The sequence below is a fragment of the Chiloscyllium plagiosum genome, unplaced genomic scaffold (genome assembly GCF_037043375.1).
Source record: "Chiloscyllium plagiosum isolate Xiang-an unplaced genomic scaffold, Cpla_swu_hap1 HiC_scaffold_8, whole genome shotgun sequence".
Lineage (NCBI taxonomy): Eukaryota > Metazoa > Chordata > Chondrichthyes > Orectolobiformes > Hemiscylliidae > Chiloscyllium > Chiloscyllium plagiosum.
The window spans coordinates 8475609-8497359 of NW_028270146.1; positions in this window are offsets into that span (position 1 = coordinate 8475609).

Genomic DNA, 21751 nt, shown 5'->3' on the forward strand with positions numbered 1-21751 from the left:
TGTGATCCCTGCTCAGCGTAGTTGTGAGGTGGTGCCAGCAGATGGCACTATTGATACACATTTGTCAATGGTGGTGCTGCAGCGGCACCTTCTGGTATGAAGCAGTATTGCAGAGTGCAGGAAATTCGGGAGAAAACTTAACATCAAGGAAAAGTAGGAAATAATGGGAATTACGGCCAGATTCAGAGTCTCCTGCCGCAGTCAAACAAAAGGATTTCTCATGGAGCTGACAAGAGATAGGAAGAGGAATCCTGGGCATTGAGTCCAATTGAACATTGTTGACTGTGCCACTGTGACACCATGGGGTTCATAGCCCACACTAACACTCCACCTCAGCTGAGGGAGTGCTGCACTGTCAGAGGGTCAGTGCTGAGGGAGTGCCGAACTGTCAGAGGGTCAGTACTGAGGGAGTGCCGAACTGTCAGAGGGTCAGTACTGAGGGAGTGCTGCACTGTCGGAGGATCAGTGCTGAGGGAGTGCCGCACTGTCAGAGGGTCAGTACTGAGGGAGTGCTGCACTGTCAGAGGGTCAGTGCTGAGGGAGTGCTGCACTGTCAGAGGGTCAGTGCTGAGGGAGTGCTGCACTGTCAGAGGGTCAGTGCTGAGGGAGTGCCGCACTGTCAGAGGGTCAGTGCTGAGGGAGTGCTGCACTGTCAGAGGGTCAGTGCTGAGGGAGTGCCGCACTGTCATAGGGTCAGTGCTGAGGGAGTGCCGCACTGTCGGAGGGTCAGTGCTGAGGGAGTGCCGCACTGTCAGAGGGTCAGTGCTGAGGGAGTGCTGCACTGTCAGAGGGTCAGTGCTGAGGGAGTGCCGCACTGTCAGAGGGTCAGTGCTGAGGGAATGCCGCATTGTCAGAGGGTCAGTGCAGAGAGAGTGCCACACTGTCAGAGGGTCAGTGCTGAGGGAGTGCTGCACTGTCATAGGGTCAGTGCTGAGGGAGTGCTGCACTGTCAGAGGGTCAGTGCTGAGGGAGTGCCGCACTGTCGGAGGGTCAGTGCTGAGGGAGTGCCGCACTGACAGAGGGTCAGTGCTGAGGGAGTGCCACACTGTTGGAGGGTCAGTGCTGAGGGAGTGCCGCACTGACAGAGGGTCAGTGCTGAGGGAGTGCCACACTGTTTGAGGGTCAGTGCTGAGGGAGAGCCGCACTGACAGAGGGTCAGTGCTGAGGTAGTGCCACGCTGTTGGAGGAACAGAACTGAGGGGGTGTCACACTGTTGGAGGGTCAGTGCTGAGGGAGAGCCGCACTGTTGGAGGGTCAGTACTGAGGCAAGGCAGCACTTTCGTAGGATCAGTGCTGAGGGAGTGCTGCACTGTTGGAGGGTCAGTGCTGAGGGAGTGCTGCACTGTCGGAGGGTCAGTGCTGAGGGAGTGCCGCACTGTTGGAGGGTCAGTACTGAGGCAAGGCAGCACTTTCGTAGGGTCAGTGCTGAGGGAGTGCTGCACTGTTGGAGGGTCAGTACTGAGGGAGTGCCGCACTGTCAGAGGGTCAGTGCTGAGGGAGCGCCGCGCTGTCGGAGGGTCAGTGCTGAGGGAGTGCCGCACTGACAGAGGTCAATGCTGAGGGAGTGCCGCACTGACAGAGGTCAATGCTGAGGGAGTGACGCACTGACAGAGGGTCAGTGCTGAGGGAGTGCCACACTGTTGGAGGGTCAGTGCTGAGGGAGTGCCGCACTGACAGAGGTCAATGCTGAGGGAGTGACGCACTGACAGAGGGTCAGTGCTGAGGGAGTGCCACACTGTTGGAGGGTCAGTGCTGAGGGAGAGCCGCACTGACAGAGGGTCAGTGCTGAGGGAGTATCGCACTGTCGGAGGGTCAGTGCTGAGGGAGAGCCGCACTGATAGAGGGTCAGTGCTGAGGGAGTGCCGCACTGTCGGAGGGTCAGTGCTGAGGGAGTGCCGCACCGTTGGAGGGTCAGTGCTGAGGGAGTGCCGCACTGACAGAGGGTCAGTGCTGAGGTCGTGCCGCACTGTTGGAGGGTCAGTGCTGAGGGAGTGCCGCACTGACAGAGGGTCAGTGCTGAGGTCGTGCCGCACTGTTGGAGGGTCAGTGCTGAGGGAGTGCCGCAGGGTTGGAGGTTTTGGTTTTGTTTTCCAGGTGATATGTTAAACTTTGGCTCTGTGCTCTCAGGTGGGTCTGAAAGTTTCCAGTGAATCATCTTCATGTACAAACACATCTTTCTCACCTAACCAACAATGGAACATATATCTGATCATTAACAATTTGCATTGTGTCTGCAGGTGATTGTCATCGATTGCCTTCCTTGTTGCTTGGTGCCTGACTGCTGTCTGGACACTGAGGTGTGGTGTTTAACTGTTGTTCAGTATTTGACTGTCACTCAGTGTCTGATGTTACCCAGCCTCTCAGTTTGGGTGGTGTCTGGAATCTGTCCACATTCTTGAGGTTATTGTTGACCTGAATCTCAACTGAATCCACCACATCAACACCGCGCCTACACCGCGCCTACACCGTGCCTACACCGTGTCCACACCGCGCCTACACCGCGCCTACACTGCGCCTACACCGCGCTTACACGGCGCCTACACCGTGCCTACACCGCGCCTACACCATGCCTACACCGTGTCTACACCGCGCCTACACCGTGTCTACACCGCGCCTACACCGTGTCTACACCGTGTCTACAGCGTGCCTACACCGTGTCTACACCGTGCCTACACCGTGTCTACACCGTGCCTACACCGTGTCTACACCGTGTCTACAGCGTGCCTACACCGCGCCTACACCACGCCTACACCGTGCCTACACCGTGTCTACACCGTGCCTACACCGTGCCTACACCGCGCCTACACCACGCCTACACCGTGCCTACACCACGCCTACACCATGTCTACACCGTGCCTACAGCGTGCCTACACCGTGTTTACACTGCGCCTACACCGTGCCTACACCGTGTCTACACCGTGCCTACACCGTGTCTACACCGTGTCCACACCGTGTCCACACCGTGTCGACACCGTGCCTACACCGTGTCTACGCCGTGCCTACACCATGTCTACACCGTGCCTACACCGTGCCTACACCGTGTCTACACCGTGCCTACACCGTGTCTACACCGTACCTACACCGTGTCTACACCGTGCCTACACCGTGCCTACACCGTGCCTACACCGTGCCTACACCGTGACTACACCGTGTCTACACCGTGCCTACACCGTGTCTACACCATGCCTACACCGTGCCTACACCGTGTCTACACCGTGCCTACACCGTGTCTACACCGTGTCTACACTGTGCCTACACCGTGACTACACCGTGTCTACACCGTGTCTACACCATGCCTACACCGTGTCTACACCATGCCTACACCGTGCCTACACCGTGTCTACACCGTGTCTACACCATGCCTACACCGTTCCTACACCGTGCCTACACCGTGTCTACACCGTGCCTACACCATGCCTACACCGTGCCTACACCGTGTCTACACCGTGTCTACACCGTGCCTACACCGTGTCTACACCGTGTCTACACCGTGCCTACACCGTGTCTACACCATGCCTACACCGTGCCTACAGCGTGTCTACACCATGCCTACACCGTGTCTACACTGTACCTACAACGTGTCTACACCGTGCCTACACCGTGTCTACACCGTGCCTACACCGTTTCTACACTGTGCCTACACCGTGCCTACACCGTGCCTACACCGTGTCTACACTGTGCCTGCACCGTACCTACACCGTGCCTACACCGTGCCTACACCGTGTCTACACCGTGTCTACGCCGTGTCTACACCGTGCGTACACCGTGTCTACACCGTGCCTACACCGTACCTACACCGTGTCTACACCGTGCCTACACCGTGCCTACAGCGTGTCTACACCATGCCTACACCGTGCATACACCGTGTCTACACCGTACCTACACCGTGTCTACACCGTGTCTACACCGTGCCTACACCGTTTCTACACTGTGCCTACACCATGCCTACACCGTGCCTACACCGTGTCTACACTGTGCCTGCACCGTACCTACACCGTGCCTACACCATGTCTACACCGTGTCTACGCCGTGCCTACACCGTGTCTACACCGTGACCACACCGTGTCTACACCGTGTCTACACCGTGTTTACACCGTGCCTACACCATGTCTACACCGTGACTACAGCGTGTCTACACCGTGCCTACACCGTGCCTACACCGTGTCTACAGCGTGTCTACACCACATCTACACCGTGCCTACACCGTGCCTACAGCGTGTCTACACCGTGTCTACAGCGTGCCTACACCGCGCCTACACCACGCCTACACCGTGCCTACACCGTGTCTACACCGTGCCTACACCGTGCCTACACCGCGCCTACACCACGCCTACACCGTGCCTACACCACGCCTACACCATGTCTACACCGTGCCTACAGCGTGCCTACACCGTGTTTACACTGCGCCTACACCGTGCCTACACCGTGTCTACACCGTGCCTACACCGTGTCTACACCGTGTCCACACCGTGTCGACACCGTGTCGACACCGTGCCTACACCGTGTCTACGCCGTGCCTACACCATGTCTACACCGTGCCTACACCGTGCCTACACCGTGTCTACACCGTGCCAACACCGTGTCTACACCGTACCTACACCGTGTCTACACCGTGCCTACACCGTGCCTACACCGTGTCTACACCGTGCCTACACCGTGTCTACACCGTGTCTACACCGTGCCTACACCGTGTCTACACCGTGCCTACACCGTGCCTACACCGTGTCTACACCGTGCCTACACCGTGTCTACACCGTGTCTACACTGTGCCTACACCGTGACTACACCGTGTCTACACCGTGTCTACACCATGCCTACACCGTGTCTACACCATGCCTACACCGTGCCTACACCGTGCCTACACCGTGTCTACACCATGCCTACACCGTGCCTACACCGTGCCTACACCGTGTCTACACCGTGCCTACACCATGCCTACACCGTGCCTACACCGTGTCTACACCGTGTCCACACCGTGTCCACACCGTGTCGACACCGTGCCTACACCGTGTCTACGCCGTGCCTACACCATGTCTACACCGTGCCTACACCGTGCCTACACCGTGTCTACACCGTGCCTACACCGTGTCTACACCGTACCTACACCGTGTCTACACCGTGCCTACACCGTGCCTACACCGTGCCTACACCGTGCCTACACCGTGACTACACCGTGTCTACACCGTGCCTACACCGTGTCTACACCATGCCTACACCGTGCCTACACCGTGTCTACACCGTGCCTACACCGTGTCTACACCGTGTCTACACTGTGCCTACACCGTGACTACACCGTGTCTACACCGTGTCTACACCATGCCTACACCGTGTCTACACCATGCCTACACCGTGCCTACACCGTGTCTACACCGTGTCTACACCATGCCTACACCGTTCCTACACCGTGCCTACACCGTGTCTACACCGTGCCTACACCATGCCTACACCGTGCCTACACCGTGTCTACACCGTGTCTACACCGTGCCTACACCGTGTCTACACCGTGTCTACACCGTGCCTACACCGTGTCTACACCATGCCTACACCGTGCCTACAGCGTGTCTACACCATGCCTACACCGTGTCTACACTGTACCTACAACGTGTCTACACCGTGCCTACACCGTGTCTACACCGTGCCTACACCGTTTCTACACTGTGCCTACACCGTGCCTACACCGTGCCTACACCGTGTCTACACTGTGCCTGCACCGTACCTACACCGTGCCTACACCGTGCCTACACCGTGTCTACACCGTGTCTACGCCGTGTCTACACCGTGCGTACACCGTGTCTACACCGTGCCTACACCGTACCTACACCGTGTCTACACCGTGCCTACACCGTGCCTACAGCGTGTCTACACCATGCCTACACCGTGCATACACCGTGTCTACACCGTACCTACACCGTGTCTACACCGTGTCTACACCGTGCCTACACCGTTTCTACACTGTGCCTACACCATGCCTACACCGTGCCTACACCGTGTCTACACTGTGCCTGCACCGTACCTACACCGTGCCTACACCGTGTCTACACCGTGTCTACGCCGTGCCTACACCGTGCCTACACCGTGACCACACCGTGTCTACACCGTGTCTACACCGTGTTTACACCGTGCCTACACCATGTCTACACCGTGACTACAGCGTGTCTACACCGTGCCTACACCGTGCCTACACCGTGTCTACAGCGTGTCTACACCACATCTACACCGTGCCTACACCGTGCCTACAGCGTGTCTACACCGTGTCTACAGCGTGCCTACACCGCGCCTACACCACGCCTACACCGTGCCTACACCGTGTCTACACCGTGCCTACACCGTGCCTACACCGCGCCTACACCACGCCTACACCGTGCCTACACCACGCCTACACCATGTCTACACCGTGCCTACAGCGTGCCTACACCGTGTTTACACTGCGCCTACACCGTGCCTACACCGTGTCTACACCGTGCCTACACCGTGTCTACACCGTGTCCACACCGTGTCGACACCGTGTCGACACCGTGCCTACACCGTGTCTACGCCGTGCCTACACCATGTCTACACCGTGCCTACACCGTGCCTACACCGTGTCTACACCGTGCCAACACCGTGTCTACACCGTACCTACACCGTGTCTACACCGTGCCTACACCGTGCCTACACCGTGTCTACACCGTGCCTACACCGTGTCTACACCGTGTCTACACCGTGCCTACACCGTGTCTACACCGTGCCTACACCGTGCCTACACCGTGTCTACACCGTGCCTACACCGTGTCTACACCGTGTCTACACTGTGCCTACACCGTGACTACACCGTGTCTACACCGTGTCTACACCATGCCTACACCGTGTCTACACCATGCCTACACCGTGCCTACACCGTGCCTACACCGTGTCTACACCATGCCTACACCGTGCCTACACCGTGCCTACACCGTGTCTACACCGTGCCTACACCATGCCTACACCGTGCCTACACCGTGTCTACACCGTGTCTACACCGTGCCTACACCGTGTCTACACCGTGCCTAGACCGTGTCTACACCGTACCTACACCGTGTCTACACCGTGCCTACACCGTGTCTACACCATGCCTACACCGTGCCTACAGCGTGTCTACACCATGCCTACACCGTGTCTACACCGTACCTACACCGTGTCTACACCGTGCCTACACCGTGTCTACACCGTGCCTACACCGTTTCTACACTGTGCCTACACCGTGCCTACACCGTGTCTACACTGTGCCTGCACCGTACCTACACCGTGCCTACACCGTGCCTACACCGTGTCTACACCGTGTCTACGCCGTGTCTACACCGTGCGTACACCGTGTCTACACCGTGCCTACACCGTACCTACACCGTGTCTACACCGTGCCTACACCATGCCTACAGCGTGTCTACACCATGCCTACACCGTGCATACACCGTGTCTACACCGTACCTACACCGTGTCTACACCGTGTCTACACCGTGCCTACACCGTTTCTACACTGTGCCTACACCGTGCCTACACCGTGCCTACACCGTGTCTACACTGTGCCTGCACCGTACCTACACCGTGCCTACACCGTGTCTACACCGTGTCTACGCCGTGCCTACACCGTGTCTACACCGTGACCACACCGTGTCTACACCGTGTCTACACCGTGTTTACACCGTGCCTACACCATGTCTACACCGTGACTACAGCGTGTCTACACCGTGCCTACACCGTGCCTACACCGTGTCTACAGCGTGTCTACACCACATCTACACCGTGCCTACACCGTGTCTACACCGTGCCTACAGCGTGCCTACACCGTGCCTACACCGTGTCTACACCGTGTCTACACCGTGCCTAGACCGTGTCTACACCGTGCCTACACCGTGCCTACACCGTGTCTACGCCGTGCCTACACCATGTCTACACCGTGCCTACACCGTGCCTACACCGTGTCTACACCGTGCCAACACCGTGTCTACACCGTACCTACACCGTGTCTACACCGTGCCTACACCGTGCCTACACCGTGTCTACACCGTGCCTACACCGTGTCTACACCGTGTCTACACCGTGCCTACACCGTGTCTACACCGTGCCTACACCGTGCCTACACCGTGTCTACACCGTGCCTACACCGTGTCTACACCGTGTCTACACTGTGCCTACACCGTGACTACACCGTGTCTACACCGTGTCTACACCATGCCTACACCGTGTCTACACCATGCCTACACCGTGCCTACACCGTGCCTACACCGTGTCTACACCATGCCTACACCGTGCCTACACCGTGCCTACACCGTGTCTACACCGTGCCTACACCATGCCTACACCGTGCCTACACCGTGTCTACACCGTGTCTACACCGTGCCTACACCGTGTCTACACCGTGTCTACACCGTGCCTACACCGTGTCTACACCATGCCTACACCGTGCCTACAGCGTGTCTACACCATGCCTACACCGTGTCTACACCGTACCTACACCGTGTCTACACCGTGCCTACACCGTGTCTACACCGTGCCTACACCGTTTCTACACTGTGCCTACACCGTGCCTACACCGTGTCTACACTGTGCCTGCACCGTACCTACACCGTGCCTACACCGTGCCTACACCGTGTCTACACCGTGTCTACGCCGTGTCTACACCGTGCGTACACCGTGTCTACACCGTGCCTACACCGTACCTACACCGTGTCTACACCGTGCCTACACCGTGCCTACAGCGTGTCTACACCATGCCTACACCGTGCATACACCGTGTCTACACCGTACCTACACCGTGTCTACACCGTGTCTACACCGTGCCTACACCGTTTCTACACTGTGCCTACACCGTGCCTACACCGTGCCTACACCGTGTCTACACTGTGCCTGCACCGTACCTACACCGTGCCTACACCGTGTCTACACCGTGTCTACGCCGTGCCTACACCGTGTCTACACCGTGACCACACCGTGTCTACACCGTGTCTACACCGTGTTTACACCGTGCCTACACCATGTCTACACCGTGACTACAGCGTGTCTACACCGTGCCTACACCGTGCCTACACCGTGTCTACAGCGTGTCTACACCACATCTACACCGTGCCTACACCGTGTCTACACCGTGCCTACAGCGTGCCTACACCGTGCCTACACTGTGTCTACACCGTGTCTACACCGTGCCTAGACCGTGTCTACACCGTGCCTACACCATGCCTACACCATGCCTACACCGTGCCTACACCGTGCCTACACTGTGCCTACATCGTGCCTACACCGTGCCTACACCGTGTCTACACTGTGCCTACACCGTGCCTACACCGTGTCTACACCGTGCCTACACCGTGCCTACACCGTGTCTACACCGTGTCTACACCACATCTACACCGTGCCGACACCGTGCCTACAGCGTGCCTACACCGTGTCTACACCGTGCCTACAGCGTGTCTACACTGTGCCTGCACTGTACCTATACCGTGCCTACACCGTGCCTACACCGTGTCTACACCGTGCCTACACTGTGTCTACACCGTGTCTACACCGTGCCTACACCGTGTCTACACCGTGCCCACACCGTGTCTACACCGTGTCTACGCCGTGTTTACACCGTGCCTACACCGTGTCTACACCGTGCCTACACCGTGCCTTCACCGTGTCTACACCGTGTCTACACCGTGCCTACACCGTGTCTACACCGTGCCTACACCATGCCTACACTGTGTCTACACCGTGCCCACACCGTGCCTACACCATGCCTACACCGTGTCTGCACCATGCCTACACCGTGCCTACACCGTGCCTACACTGTGCCTACATCGTGCCTACACCGTGCCTACACCGTGACTACACTGTGCCTACACCGTGTCTACACCGTGCCTACACCGTGCCTACACCTTGCCTACACCGTGCCTACACCGTGCCTACACCGTGCCTACACCGTGCCTACAACGTGCCTACACCGTGTCTACACCGTGCCTACACCGTGCCTACACCGTGCCCACACCGTGCCTACACCGTGCCTACACCGTGTCTACACCGTGCCGACACCGTGCCTACACCGTGCCTACACCGTGTCTACACCGTGCCTACAGCGTGCCTACATCGTGCCTACACCATGCCTACACCGTGTCTACACCGTGCCTACACCGTGCCTACACCTTGCCTACACCGTGCCTACACCGTGTCTACACCGTGCCTACAGCGTGCCTACAGCGTGCCTACACCGTGCCTACACCGTGTCTACACCGTACCTACACTGTGTCTACACCGTGTCTACACCGTGCCTACACCGTGTCTACACCGTGCCTACACTGTGTCTACACCGTGCCCACACCGTGCCTACACCGTGTCTACACCATGGCTACACCGTGTCTACACTGTGCCTGCACCGTGCCTACACCGTGTCTACTCCGTGCCTACACTGTGTCTACACCGTGCCTACACCTTGCCTACACCGTGCCTACACTGTGCCTACACCATGCCTACACCGTGCCCACACCGTGCCTACACCGTGCCTACACCGTGTCTACACCGTGCCGACACCGTGCCTACACCGTGTCTACACCGTGCCTACAGCGTGCCTACACTGTGCCTACACCATGCCTACACCGTGTCTACACCGTGCCTACACCATGCCTACACCGTGCCTACACCGTGTCTACACCGTGCCTACACCGTGCCTACAGCGTGCCTACACCGTGCCTACAGCGTGCCTACACCGTGTCTACACTGTGCCTACACCGTGCCTACACCGTGCCTACACCATGCCTACAGCGTGCCTACACCGTGTCTACACTGTGCCTACACCGTGCCTACACCGTGCCTACACCGTGTCTACACCGTGCCTACACCATGCCTACACCGTGCCTACACCGTGTCTACACCGTGCCTACACCGTGCCTACAAAAGCAGGTCAGAGGCTGGAATCCTGCAGTGAGTAACTCACCTCCTGACTCCCCAAAGCCTGTCCACCATCTCCAAGGCACAAGTCAGGAGGGTGATGGAATCCTCCCCACTTGCCTGGATCGGTGCAGCTCTAACTCAAGGAGCTAAAGGCACACCTAACTCCACTGACTGGCAACGTATCTAACATGCTCAGTATTCACTTCCTTTCACCATCGGTGCTCAGTGGCTAGCTCTACCACATTAAATGGCACTAAAGCAGCTCAACAACACTTTTTTCACGGCATTTTCCAAACCCACGACCACTTCCATCTAGAAGAACAAGGGCAGCAGATACATGGGAACACCACCCCCTGCAAGTTCACCTCCAAGACACTCACCATCCTGATTTGGAAACATATTGCTATTCCTTCACTGTCACTGGGTCAAAATCCTGGAATTCCCTCCTTATTCGTGTTGTGGGTGATGGTGATACTGGACAAGTCAAATCACAGAGTGAAACCTCGGTAGATAGATCATCAGTTTAATGCTTGCAGTTGGCTCTGTGGTGGTTAATTACTGAATAAATTCACACAACTCTGCCAATGTTCTGGAACAGAAAAACACAAGTTTATTACACAAAGTATCAAATAAAGACTATATTTGGATATGAGACAATTTATGGGGAGAAAGTGAGGACTGCAGATGCTGGAGATCAGAGCTGAAAATGTGTTGCTGGAAAAGCGCAGCAGGTCAGGCAGCATCAAAGGAGCAGGAGAATCGACGTTTCGGGCATAAGCCCCTCTTCTGGTTTATTTCAACATAGCATCTCAGCTTGTTTCCCATACGTAAACCTAGAGAAATGTAACCTCCATCTCAACTCTTACATTCCTTATTTCACGAGCTCTGAAGGTTTCCTTCTTGGGCTGCAAAGACAATGTTCTGACTTCTTCCCAATTCTGTCTACTTGATCTTCCTTTTAGTTCGGGTGATGTGATACAAACTCTCACAGCTTGGAAACTTCACAAACTTTTTATCCTGAACTTAATTTCTGATTCGAGTGTTCTGAACAAGGGTCACGGGAACTGAAAAATTACCTCTGCGTTCTCTCCACGGCAGCTTCTTCTGATGAAGAATTGTACAGTTGTGATATTAAACTCCAATGAAACAGTCTTAGGCTTTTGTCAGTGAATCCCTCCAAAGAAAAACTCACAAAGTGCAGTGTTCTGTGCAAATGGCAATCTCTTCAGGGTATATCAGTTCTAAGAAGCTGTACAGGTATCAATGAAATGAATGAAGGAATTGTTTGTGATATTGGGTTCATCGCTGACAGAGTAAACAATTTAAGGTAAATAGTTTACTTCTGACTTCAGAAGAGAAGGTTCAAAGTTTGTTCAGAAGAATCTGGAGTTGTGTTCGGAAGATAGAGTTGTTTTCTCCTGGCAGGTGAACCAGTCCGTTCAGCAGAACAGCTTCACAGTCTGGGCAGTTTCTGACCCAGGAGAGTTTGGATAGAGATCTTCAAATGGTTAGAACTGACAGAAGTTACACCATCAGAATTATGAAAGATTCATGGTATAAATCTCAGAAAGGCATCATAAATTTATCTCTATATTCAAGAAAAGAAAGAAACGAGTCAATGTCATCTAAGAAAAGACTTAACAAGTTTGGATAGACCTGATCTTTTTGGAACAATGGTATTGGGTAATAGGTTGAAATTGTGTTTTGATGTTGTTTGTGTTAAGTTCATCCTTCTTGATGCCTGCCTCTATGAGAGAGAATGAGAGACAGAGAGAGAGGGAGAGACAGAGGGAGAGATAGAGAAACAGAGAGAGAGAGAGTGTGGTTTGTTTTTCCTCTTCGTTTGGAAACAAACTTACATTTTGTGTTAAAGGACTTCAACAGCCCCATTTAAACATGTTTCAATAAGTTAACCAACTTCACAATTTAAATATATGACCAATCAAGCCTAGTTCAACTCTGGGATCTCACCAATCCAGTATGAACATCATCTGGGATCTTACCCAAATCAATTCTGAAGATCGACAGTTCGGGCAGTAGGAGGAACTGAAAAGGAAAATACAAACTGACAAAATAGGTTTCCCTGCAATTGCAGTCTGCATTAACCGTTTGGGATATATAGATGTCATGATGTGATTGGATGAGACAGTCATCTTATTAGCTTGGAATGTGAGCTATGCAAATACAATTGGGGGTACACAGGGTGGTAAAAAGGTGTAATGTGTGATTGAAAGTTTCAGATAGAGTCATAAAGTCATAGAGGTGTACAGCATGGAAACAAACTCTTCAGTCCAACTCGTCCATGCCGACCAGATTTCCTAAATTAATCTAGTTGCATTTACCAGCACTTGGCCCATATCCCTCCAAACCCTTCCTATTCATATACCCATCCAGATGTGTTTTAAATGTTGTAATTGTACCAGCCTTCACCACTTCCTCTGGCAGCTCATTCCATACACGTACCACCCTCTGCGTGAAAAAGTTACCCCTTAGGTCTCTTTTATATCTTTCCCCTCTCACCCTAAACCTATGAGCTCTAGCTTTGGACTCCCCCACCCCAGGGAAAAGACTTTGTCTATTTATTCTATCCATGCCCCCTTCATGCAATTTGCTTTAAGGAACCCAAGGTCATGAAAGGTGCTACAGAAATTGAAGGTCATTCTCTCTTGTATCCTGGCTGCATAAACCTCCAGATATTAAATCTGCATAACCATTCTCTGCTCATAGTTCCTTGTACCAGAACAATATTTGCTTAGTCTCAAATGATATCCGACAGGACTGACAGATTTCTCTACATCTCTTTGCCTCACTAGTCTATTGCCGACTGAATTCCAACATTGAATCAAGCAGCTTTAGATCACAACCTCTTCCCAGGATAAACATAAGGAACTGCAAATTCTGGAAATCTGAAACAAAACCAGGAAGTGCTGGAGAAACACTTTGGTGTGAAAAAGACTTTCCAATTTGTTCTCCTGAACCTTTTCTCTCATTTGTTTCATTCCTGAAGGCAGGTGATGGCCTTGCGTGAGTATCTCTGGACTGTTAACCCAGAGACCCAGCTAATGTTCTGGGGACCCAGGTTCAAGGCAGATGGTGGAATTTGAATTCAATATACAATCTAGAATTAAGACTCTAATGATGACAGTTCCTGATTGCTAGGAAAATCCCATTTGGATCAATAATGTCTTTTAGGGAGGGAAACTGCCCTCCTTACCTGGTTTGGCCTACATGTGACTCCTGACCAATCCGTAAAAAAATACTGTGGCACATTTGTCATTGCAGTAAACTTTGAGTTGTATGCCATGGTCTTGATGTTTACATATCCCGTGCAGGCAAGTAAACATGTTTAAACAGAGGAACGGAGTCGTGTCTGATCTAAGAGGCAACGCAGGGTTAAACTCACCTTTGAATCCCTTCTATAGGGATGTGCTGCACTGTTCCAACAAAGACTTCATTCTTTACTCAGTCACTCATTAATCTAACTGTATACTGTGGGATTGGTTTGTAATCTCCTCCAATCAATACTCTCTTATCATTAGTCTCTCAGCATCAGGGACTGACTTGGTCCAGTGCCTCTCAATATCATCCTTGGTTGAAACCTTGCTGGAAGGAGATTGGAGATTGAAGACTTTCATCTCGCACTCATCAAAACGAGGAAGTTGCAAACACACTGACACCCTCAGGAGGCTGCTGGTGAGCTGCCATCTTGAAGCATGATATTTTTCACAGCCCCATTCTCCTGCCTTCCCCCTTAACCTTTGACCCCCTTCCCAATCGAGAACCTACCTGTCTCTGTCTTAAATACACTCAATGACTTGGTCTCCATGCCCCTCTCTGGTAATGAGTTCTCCAGATTCCCAATTCTCTGGCTGAAGAAATTCCTTCTCATCCCATTCCTGAGGCTTGTCCATTCAGTCTGAGGCTGTGTCCTCGGGTCCTAGTCTCCCTTACTATTGGAAACATCTTCTCTACCTCCACTCTATTCAGGACTCTCAGTATTCTGTGAGTTTTAATCAGATATCCCCTCATCCTTCTAAACTCCATCAGGTACAGACCCAGGATCCTCAACCGTTCCTCATACGACAAGCTCTTCATCCCCAGGATCATTCTTGTGAACCTTCTCTGGATCCCCCTCCAACACCTACACATCCTTCCTTAGATACGGGGCCCAACCCTGCTCACAATATTCCAAGTACCTACTCAGTTCCTCTGCCATTTCTTTGTTCCCCATTACCATTTCTCCAGTCTCATTTTCCAGTGCCTCCCTCTTCCCTTTTATATGTCTAAAAAATACTCTCGCAATCTTCTTTCATATTACAAGCTAGATTACTCTCACATTACATCTTTCCCTCCCACATTGCTTTTTGCAGTTATTCTCTGGCTGGTCTTTAAAGGTTTCCCAACCCTCTGATTTCTTCACCACATTGTGTGCTCTTTCTTTTGCTTTTATGCTGTCCCTGACCTCCCTTGTCAGCGTTGGTTGCCTTATCCTCCCGTTAACATATTTCTTCTTCCTTGGGATGGGTTTCTGCTCTGTCTCCTGAATTACCCCCAGCAACTCCTGCTGTTGCTGCTCCACCATCTTCCCTGGTGGTGCATGTATGGAATGAGCTGCCAGAGGAGGTGGTAGATGCTGGTACAATTAGAGTCATAGAGTCATAGAGATGTACAGCACAGAAACAGACCCTTCGGCCCGACTTGTTCATGCCGAGCAGGTATCCTAAAGTGACTGGTTTCTTTTCTTTTTCAGTTTCTCAGTAGTCTCAGGAATTCAGAACAGTGGGAATGGCGGTTACGGCAGTTGAATGTTCCTCCTGCAGAATGTGGGAGGTAAGGATGACCACTAGTGTCCCTGCTGACTGCATCAACGGGAAGTGACCCCAACTCCAGCTCCTCGAAAACAGCGTGAGGGAACTGGGGCAGGAGCTGGATGAACTTCGGGAGGTAGGGGGGTTATTGAGAGGAGTTACAGGGAGGTAGTCTCACCTCAGGTACAGGAAGAAGATTACCATCGGGGACAGAGAGGGAACCGTCAGGCAGTGCGGGGAACCTATGTGGCCGTTCCCTTTAATAACAGGTATACCCTTTTGGCTAATGTTGGGGGGGGGTGGGGGCGACTTACCAGGGGTAAGCCATTGGGTACCAGTCTCTGGCACAAAGTCTGTCCCTGTTGCTCAGAAGGGAAGAGGGGGAGAAGAGCAGAGCATTAATCATTGGGGATTCCATAGTTAGGGGACAGACAGGAAGTTCTGTGGGGACGAGAGAGACCCATGGTTGGTGTGTTGCCTCCCAGGTGCCAGGGCTTGTGATGTCTCGGATCGTATTTTCAGGATCCTTGAGGGGGAAGGGGAGCAGTCCCAAGTCATTGTCCACATAGACACTAATGACACAGGCAGGAAAAGGGATGGGGATTTAAGGCAGAAATTCAGGGAGCTAGGTTGGAGCTTAGAGCTAGAAGAAACAGAGTTGTTATCCCTGGTTTGTTGCCCGTGCTAGTGAGGTGAGGAATAGGGAGAGAGAGGAGTTGAACATGTGGCTGCAGGGATGGTGCAGGAGGGAGGGTTATGGATTCCTGGATAATTGGGGCTCATTCTGGGGAAGGTGGGACCGCTATAAACAGGATGGTCCACACCTGAACCAGAGGGGTACCAATATCCTGGAGGGGAAATTTGCTAATGCTCTTCGGGTGGGTTTAAACTAATTCAGCAGGGGGAAGGGAACGCAAATTGTAATTTGAGTATACGGGAGGATGAGAGTAGTGAAGTTAGAACTGGGATTCCAAGGTTGCAAGAAGGCACTGGCAAGCAGGAGGTTGGTTTGAAGTGTGTCTACTTCAATGCCAAGGGCATCCAGAATGAGGTGGGTGAACGTGCAGCATGGGACACCGAATTGACAAATTAACATCTAGCAAGTAATGTTCGTGCCACACAAATACCAGGCAATGGCCATCTCCAATAAAAGACAATCTAATCACTGCCCCTTGACATTCAATGGTGTTCCCATCACTGAATCTCCCAGTATTAACATCCATGGGGTTACTGTTGACCAGAAACTCAACTGGACTAGCCATCTAAATACAGTGACTACAAGAGCAGGCCAGAGATGAGGAATCCTGCGGAGAGTAACTCACCTCCTGACTCCCCAAAGCCTGTCCACCATCTACACGGCACAAGTCAGGAGTGGGATGGAATTCTCCCCACTTGCCCTGGGTAGGGGCAGCCCCAACAATAATCAAGAAACTCGACACCATCCAGGGACAAAGCAGCTGTTTGATTGGCACCACATCAATGGAATAATATCGGAAGAGTAGGACCGGTCTTAAACGAGGAATCAAGTGGGCTAAAAGGGATCATGAAATAGCTTCAGTGAGCAGAATTAAGAAGAATCCCAAAGCCTTTTATTCTTATATAAGAAGCAAGCGGGTAACGAGAGAAAGGATTGGTCCACTAAAGGATAACGAAGGAAGGCTGTGTGCCGAACCTGAGAGAATAGGTGAGAATCTGAATTATTACTTTGCATCAGTGTTCACTGAGGAGAGGGACAAGATGAAAGTTGAGATTAGAGATAGAAGTTTGATTACTCCGGATCACATTGGCATAAGTAGGGAAGATGTGTTGGGTATGCTAGAGGTTATTAAGGTGGACAAATCCCCAGGACCGGATGGGATCTATCCCAGGTTGCTGAGGGAGGTGAGAGACGAAATAGCTGGGGCCCTGACAGATAGCTTTGTGGCATCCTTAAATACCGGTGAGGTGCCGGAGGACTGGAAGGTTTCTCATGTTGTCCCCCTGTACAACAAGGGTAGTAGGGATATTCCGGGTAACTATAGACCAGTGAGCCTGACGTCAGTGGTGGGAAAGTTACTGGACAAGGTACTGAGTGATAAAATCTATTTATATTTGGAAAATAATGGACTTATCAGTGATAGGCAACATGGTTTTGTACAGGGTAGATCGTGCCTTACCAAGTTAATAGAGTTCTTTGAGGAAGTGACCAAGTTAATAGATGAAGGAAGGGCTGTTGATATCATATACATGGACTTTCGTAAGGCGTTTGATAAGGTTCCCCATGGTAGACTAATGGAGAAAGTGCAGTCACATGGTGTGCAGGGTGTTCTAGCTAGGTGGATAAAGAACTACTTGAACAACAGGAGACAGAGAGTAGTAGTTGAAGGGAGTTTCTCGAAATGGAGAAAGGTGACCAGTGGTGTTCCACAGGGGTCAGTATTGGGGTCACTGTTGTTTGTAATATATATAAATGATCTGGAAGAGGGCACTGTTGGTATGATCAGCAAGTTTGCAGATGACACAAAGATTGGTGGAGTAGCAGAAAGTATAAGGGACGGTCAGAGAATACAGGAGGATCTAGATAGACTGGAGAGTTGGGTGGAAAAGTGGCGGTTGGAGTTCAATCCAGACAAATGTGAGGTGATGTATTTAGGCAAGTCTAATTCTAGCGCGAATTATACAGTGAATGGAAGAGCCTTGGGAAAAATTGATGGGCAGAGGGATCTGGGAGTGCAGATCCATTGTACCCTGAAGGCTGCTGCACGGGTGGATAGAGTGGTCAAGAAGGCATATGGTATGCTTGCCTTCATTGGACGGGGTATTGAGTATAAGAGCTGGCAAGTCATGTTAAAAATGTACAAGACATTGGTTCGGCCGCATTTAGAATCCTGTGTACAGTTCTGATCGCCACATTACCAAAAGGATGTGGACGCTGTGGAGAGGGTGTAGAGAAGGTTTATGAGGATGTTGCCTGGTATGGAAGGTGCTAGCTATGAAGAGAGGTTGAGGAGGTTAGGTTTATTTTCACTAGAAAAAAGGAGATTGAGGGGGGACCTGATTGAGGTTTACAAAATCATGAAGGGTATAGACAGAGTAGATAGAGTCAAGCTTTTTCCCAGGGTGAGGGATTCAATAATGTGAGGTCAGGCTTTCAAGGTGAGAGGTGGAAAGTTAAAGGGGGATACACGTGGAAAGTACTTTACACAGAGGGTAGTGGGCGTTTGGAACACGTTGCCAGCAGAGGTGGTAGAGGCAGGCACAGTAGATTCATTTAAGATGCATCTGGACAGATGATTGAGTAGGTGGGGAGCAGAGGGATACAGATGCTTAGAAATTTGGTGACAGATTTAGACAGTAGATTTGGATCGGCTCAGGCTTGGAGGGCCGAAGGGCCTGTTCCTGGGCTGTAAGTTTTCTTTGTTCTTTCTTTGTTTATCCACCAACACCCACTCCCTCCATCACCGCACTCAGTAGCAGCAGTGTGTACCATCTACAAGATGCACTGCAGAAACTCACCAGAGATCCTCAGACAGAGCCTGGAGTTCTGGAACCCTGGACATCTCTCCCTAAAGGCATTGTGGGTCTACCTACAGCATATGGACTGCAGCGGTTCAAGAAGGCAGCTCACCCCTACCTTCTCAAGGGGCAACTAGGGACGGGTAATAAATGCTGGGCCCAGCCAGCGATGTCCATGTCCACTGAACGAATAAATGATAATAATTACCACACAGAACGAGTCGTCTGGCCCAACGCGTCCATGTTAACTAAAACCACCCAAACCCTCCAGTGGCCCATTATCACCTCACCCTCTCAGGGTGACTGTTCCTTCCTGCCTCAGTGACCTATCTAACTTCTCCATGAATGCATCTAGACTGTTTGATTCAGCTTTCGTTAAAATCAGAACATATTGGAGAAACTCAGCAGCTCTGGCAGTTTTGTGGAGAGAGAAACCGAGTTCACCTTCTGAATCAAACATGATCAAAGTTCCAGTCACAGTCAGGAGTTCTCAGCATAGTAACAACTTCTTGATTGGTTCCTGGGTGAGAGCTGTCGCTCTGTGTTTAAACAATACACAGAAACATCCAGCCTGTGAAAGAAAAAAACCTCTTCCCCACCTCTCTCTCTCTTTCTCTTTCTCTCTGCCTCTCTCTCTATCCTCTCATTCTCTCTCCCCCCTTCTCCCTCCTCTCCCTCTCTCTCTTTCTCTTTCTTTCTCTGCCTCTCTCCCTCTCTCTCCTTCTCTCTCCCTTCCTCTCTCTCTCTCCCCCCATCTCCCTCCATCTCTCCTTTCCCCCTAACTCTCTCTCTCTCTCTATCCCTCTCTCTCCTCTCTCCCTCTCTCTCTCCCTCTGTATCACTCTCTCTCTCTGGCCTGTCTGTTTTTCTCTCCCTTAGCCCACTCCTCCTCTCTCTCTCTCTCCCTCTCTCCCTCTTTCTCTCCCCCTCTCTCTCTGTCTCTCCCCCTCGTTGGTCATAGAGTCAGAGCCATACTGAATGAAAATAAACCCTTTGGTCAAACTCCTCCATGCCAACCAGTCATCCCAATCTGACCCTGTCCCGTTTGCCAGCATTAGGCCTATATCCCTCTAAACCTTTCCTATTCTTCACTGTAATTGGAGTTGCATCCATCTATGCAAGGGGGGAGTATTCCCTCATACTCCTGACTTGCGCTTTCTGGCTTTGGGGAGTCAGGAGGTGAGTTACTCACCGCAGGATTCCTAGCCTCTGACTGCTCTTGTAGCCATTGTATTTATGTGGGGAGTCCAGTTGAGTTTCTTCAACGAGGTAAAAACAATGACTGCAGATCCTGGAAACCAGATTCTGGATTAGTGGTGCTGGAAGAGCACAGCAATTCAGGCAGCATCCGAGGACAGGCAAAATCGACGTTTCGGGCAAAAGCCCTTCATCAGGAATAAAGGCAGAGAGCCTGAAGCGTGGGGAGATAAGCTAGAGGAGGGTGGGGGTGGGGAGAGAGTAGCATAGAGTACAATAGGTCAGTGGGGAAGGAGATGAAGGTGATAGGTCAGGGAAGAGAAATGACCTGGGAGTTGCAGTGAAAGAGAGACTCCCTGAGATTCTTGTAGAGAGAGGAGGAAAACTTCTTCAAGGCAGGCATCCTTGCAAGAGGATTCGCAGCAGGGTTAAAATCAACTAGGTAAAAACAATGACTGCAGATGCTGGAAACCAGATTCTGGATTAGTGGTGCTGGAAGAGTTTCTTGTCAATGGTAATCTGAAGGACGTTGTTAATAGGGGATTCAGTGATGGTTATTAGAGATGGACATTTGTGTGATGTAAATGTTACTTGCCACCTGTCAGCCCAAGCCTGGATATTGTCCAGATCTTGTTGCATTTGAGCAGGGACTGCTTCAGTATCTGAGTGGTGCTGAACATTGTGCAATCATCGGTGAGCATTATGCTGGAGGGAAGGTCATTGATGAAGCAGCTGAAAGTGATTGAGAAATTCTAAGAGTAGAAAGACCCTAATGGGAGTTTACCCACAGGCCCCCAAACAGTAGCCTGGATGTAGTGTGTAAGTTGAATAAGGAGCTGAAATTGGCCTGTCACAAAGGTATTACTACTGTTGTTATGGGGGATTTCAACATGCAGGTAGACTGGGAGAATCAGGATGGTACTGGAGCTCAAGAAATAGAGATTGTGGAGTGCCTCTGAGGTGGATCCTTAGAACAGCTTGTACTGGACCCTACCAGGGAGAAAGCAATTCTGGATCTGGTGTTGTGCAATGAACCGGATTGCATCAGAGACCTCGAAGTGAAGAAGCCATTAGGAGGGAGTGGCCATTAAATGAGAAGTTTTAGTCTGCACTTTGAGAGGGAGAAGGGAGAATCTGAAGTGTCAGTATTGCAGTTGAACAAAGGGAACTATGGAGCGATGAGGGAGGAGCTGGCCAAAGTTCAATGGTGCAATACCCTAGCAGGGATGGCAGTGGAGCAACAATGGGAGGTATTTCTGGATTATAATGCAGAAGGTACAGGATCAGTTCATTCCAAAGAGGAAGGAAGATCCTAAGGGGAGGCAGGGTGGCCATGGCTGAGAGGGAAGTTAAGGACTATATAAAGATAAAAG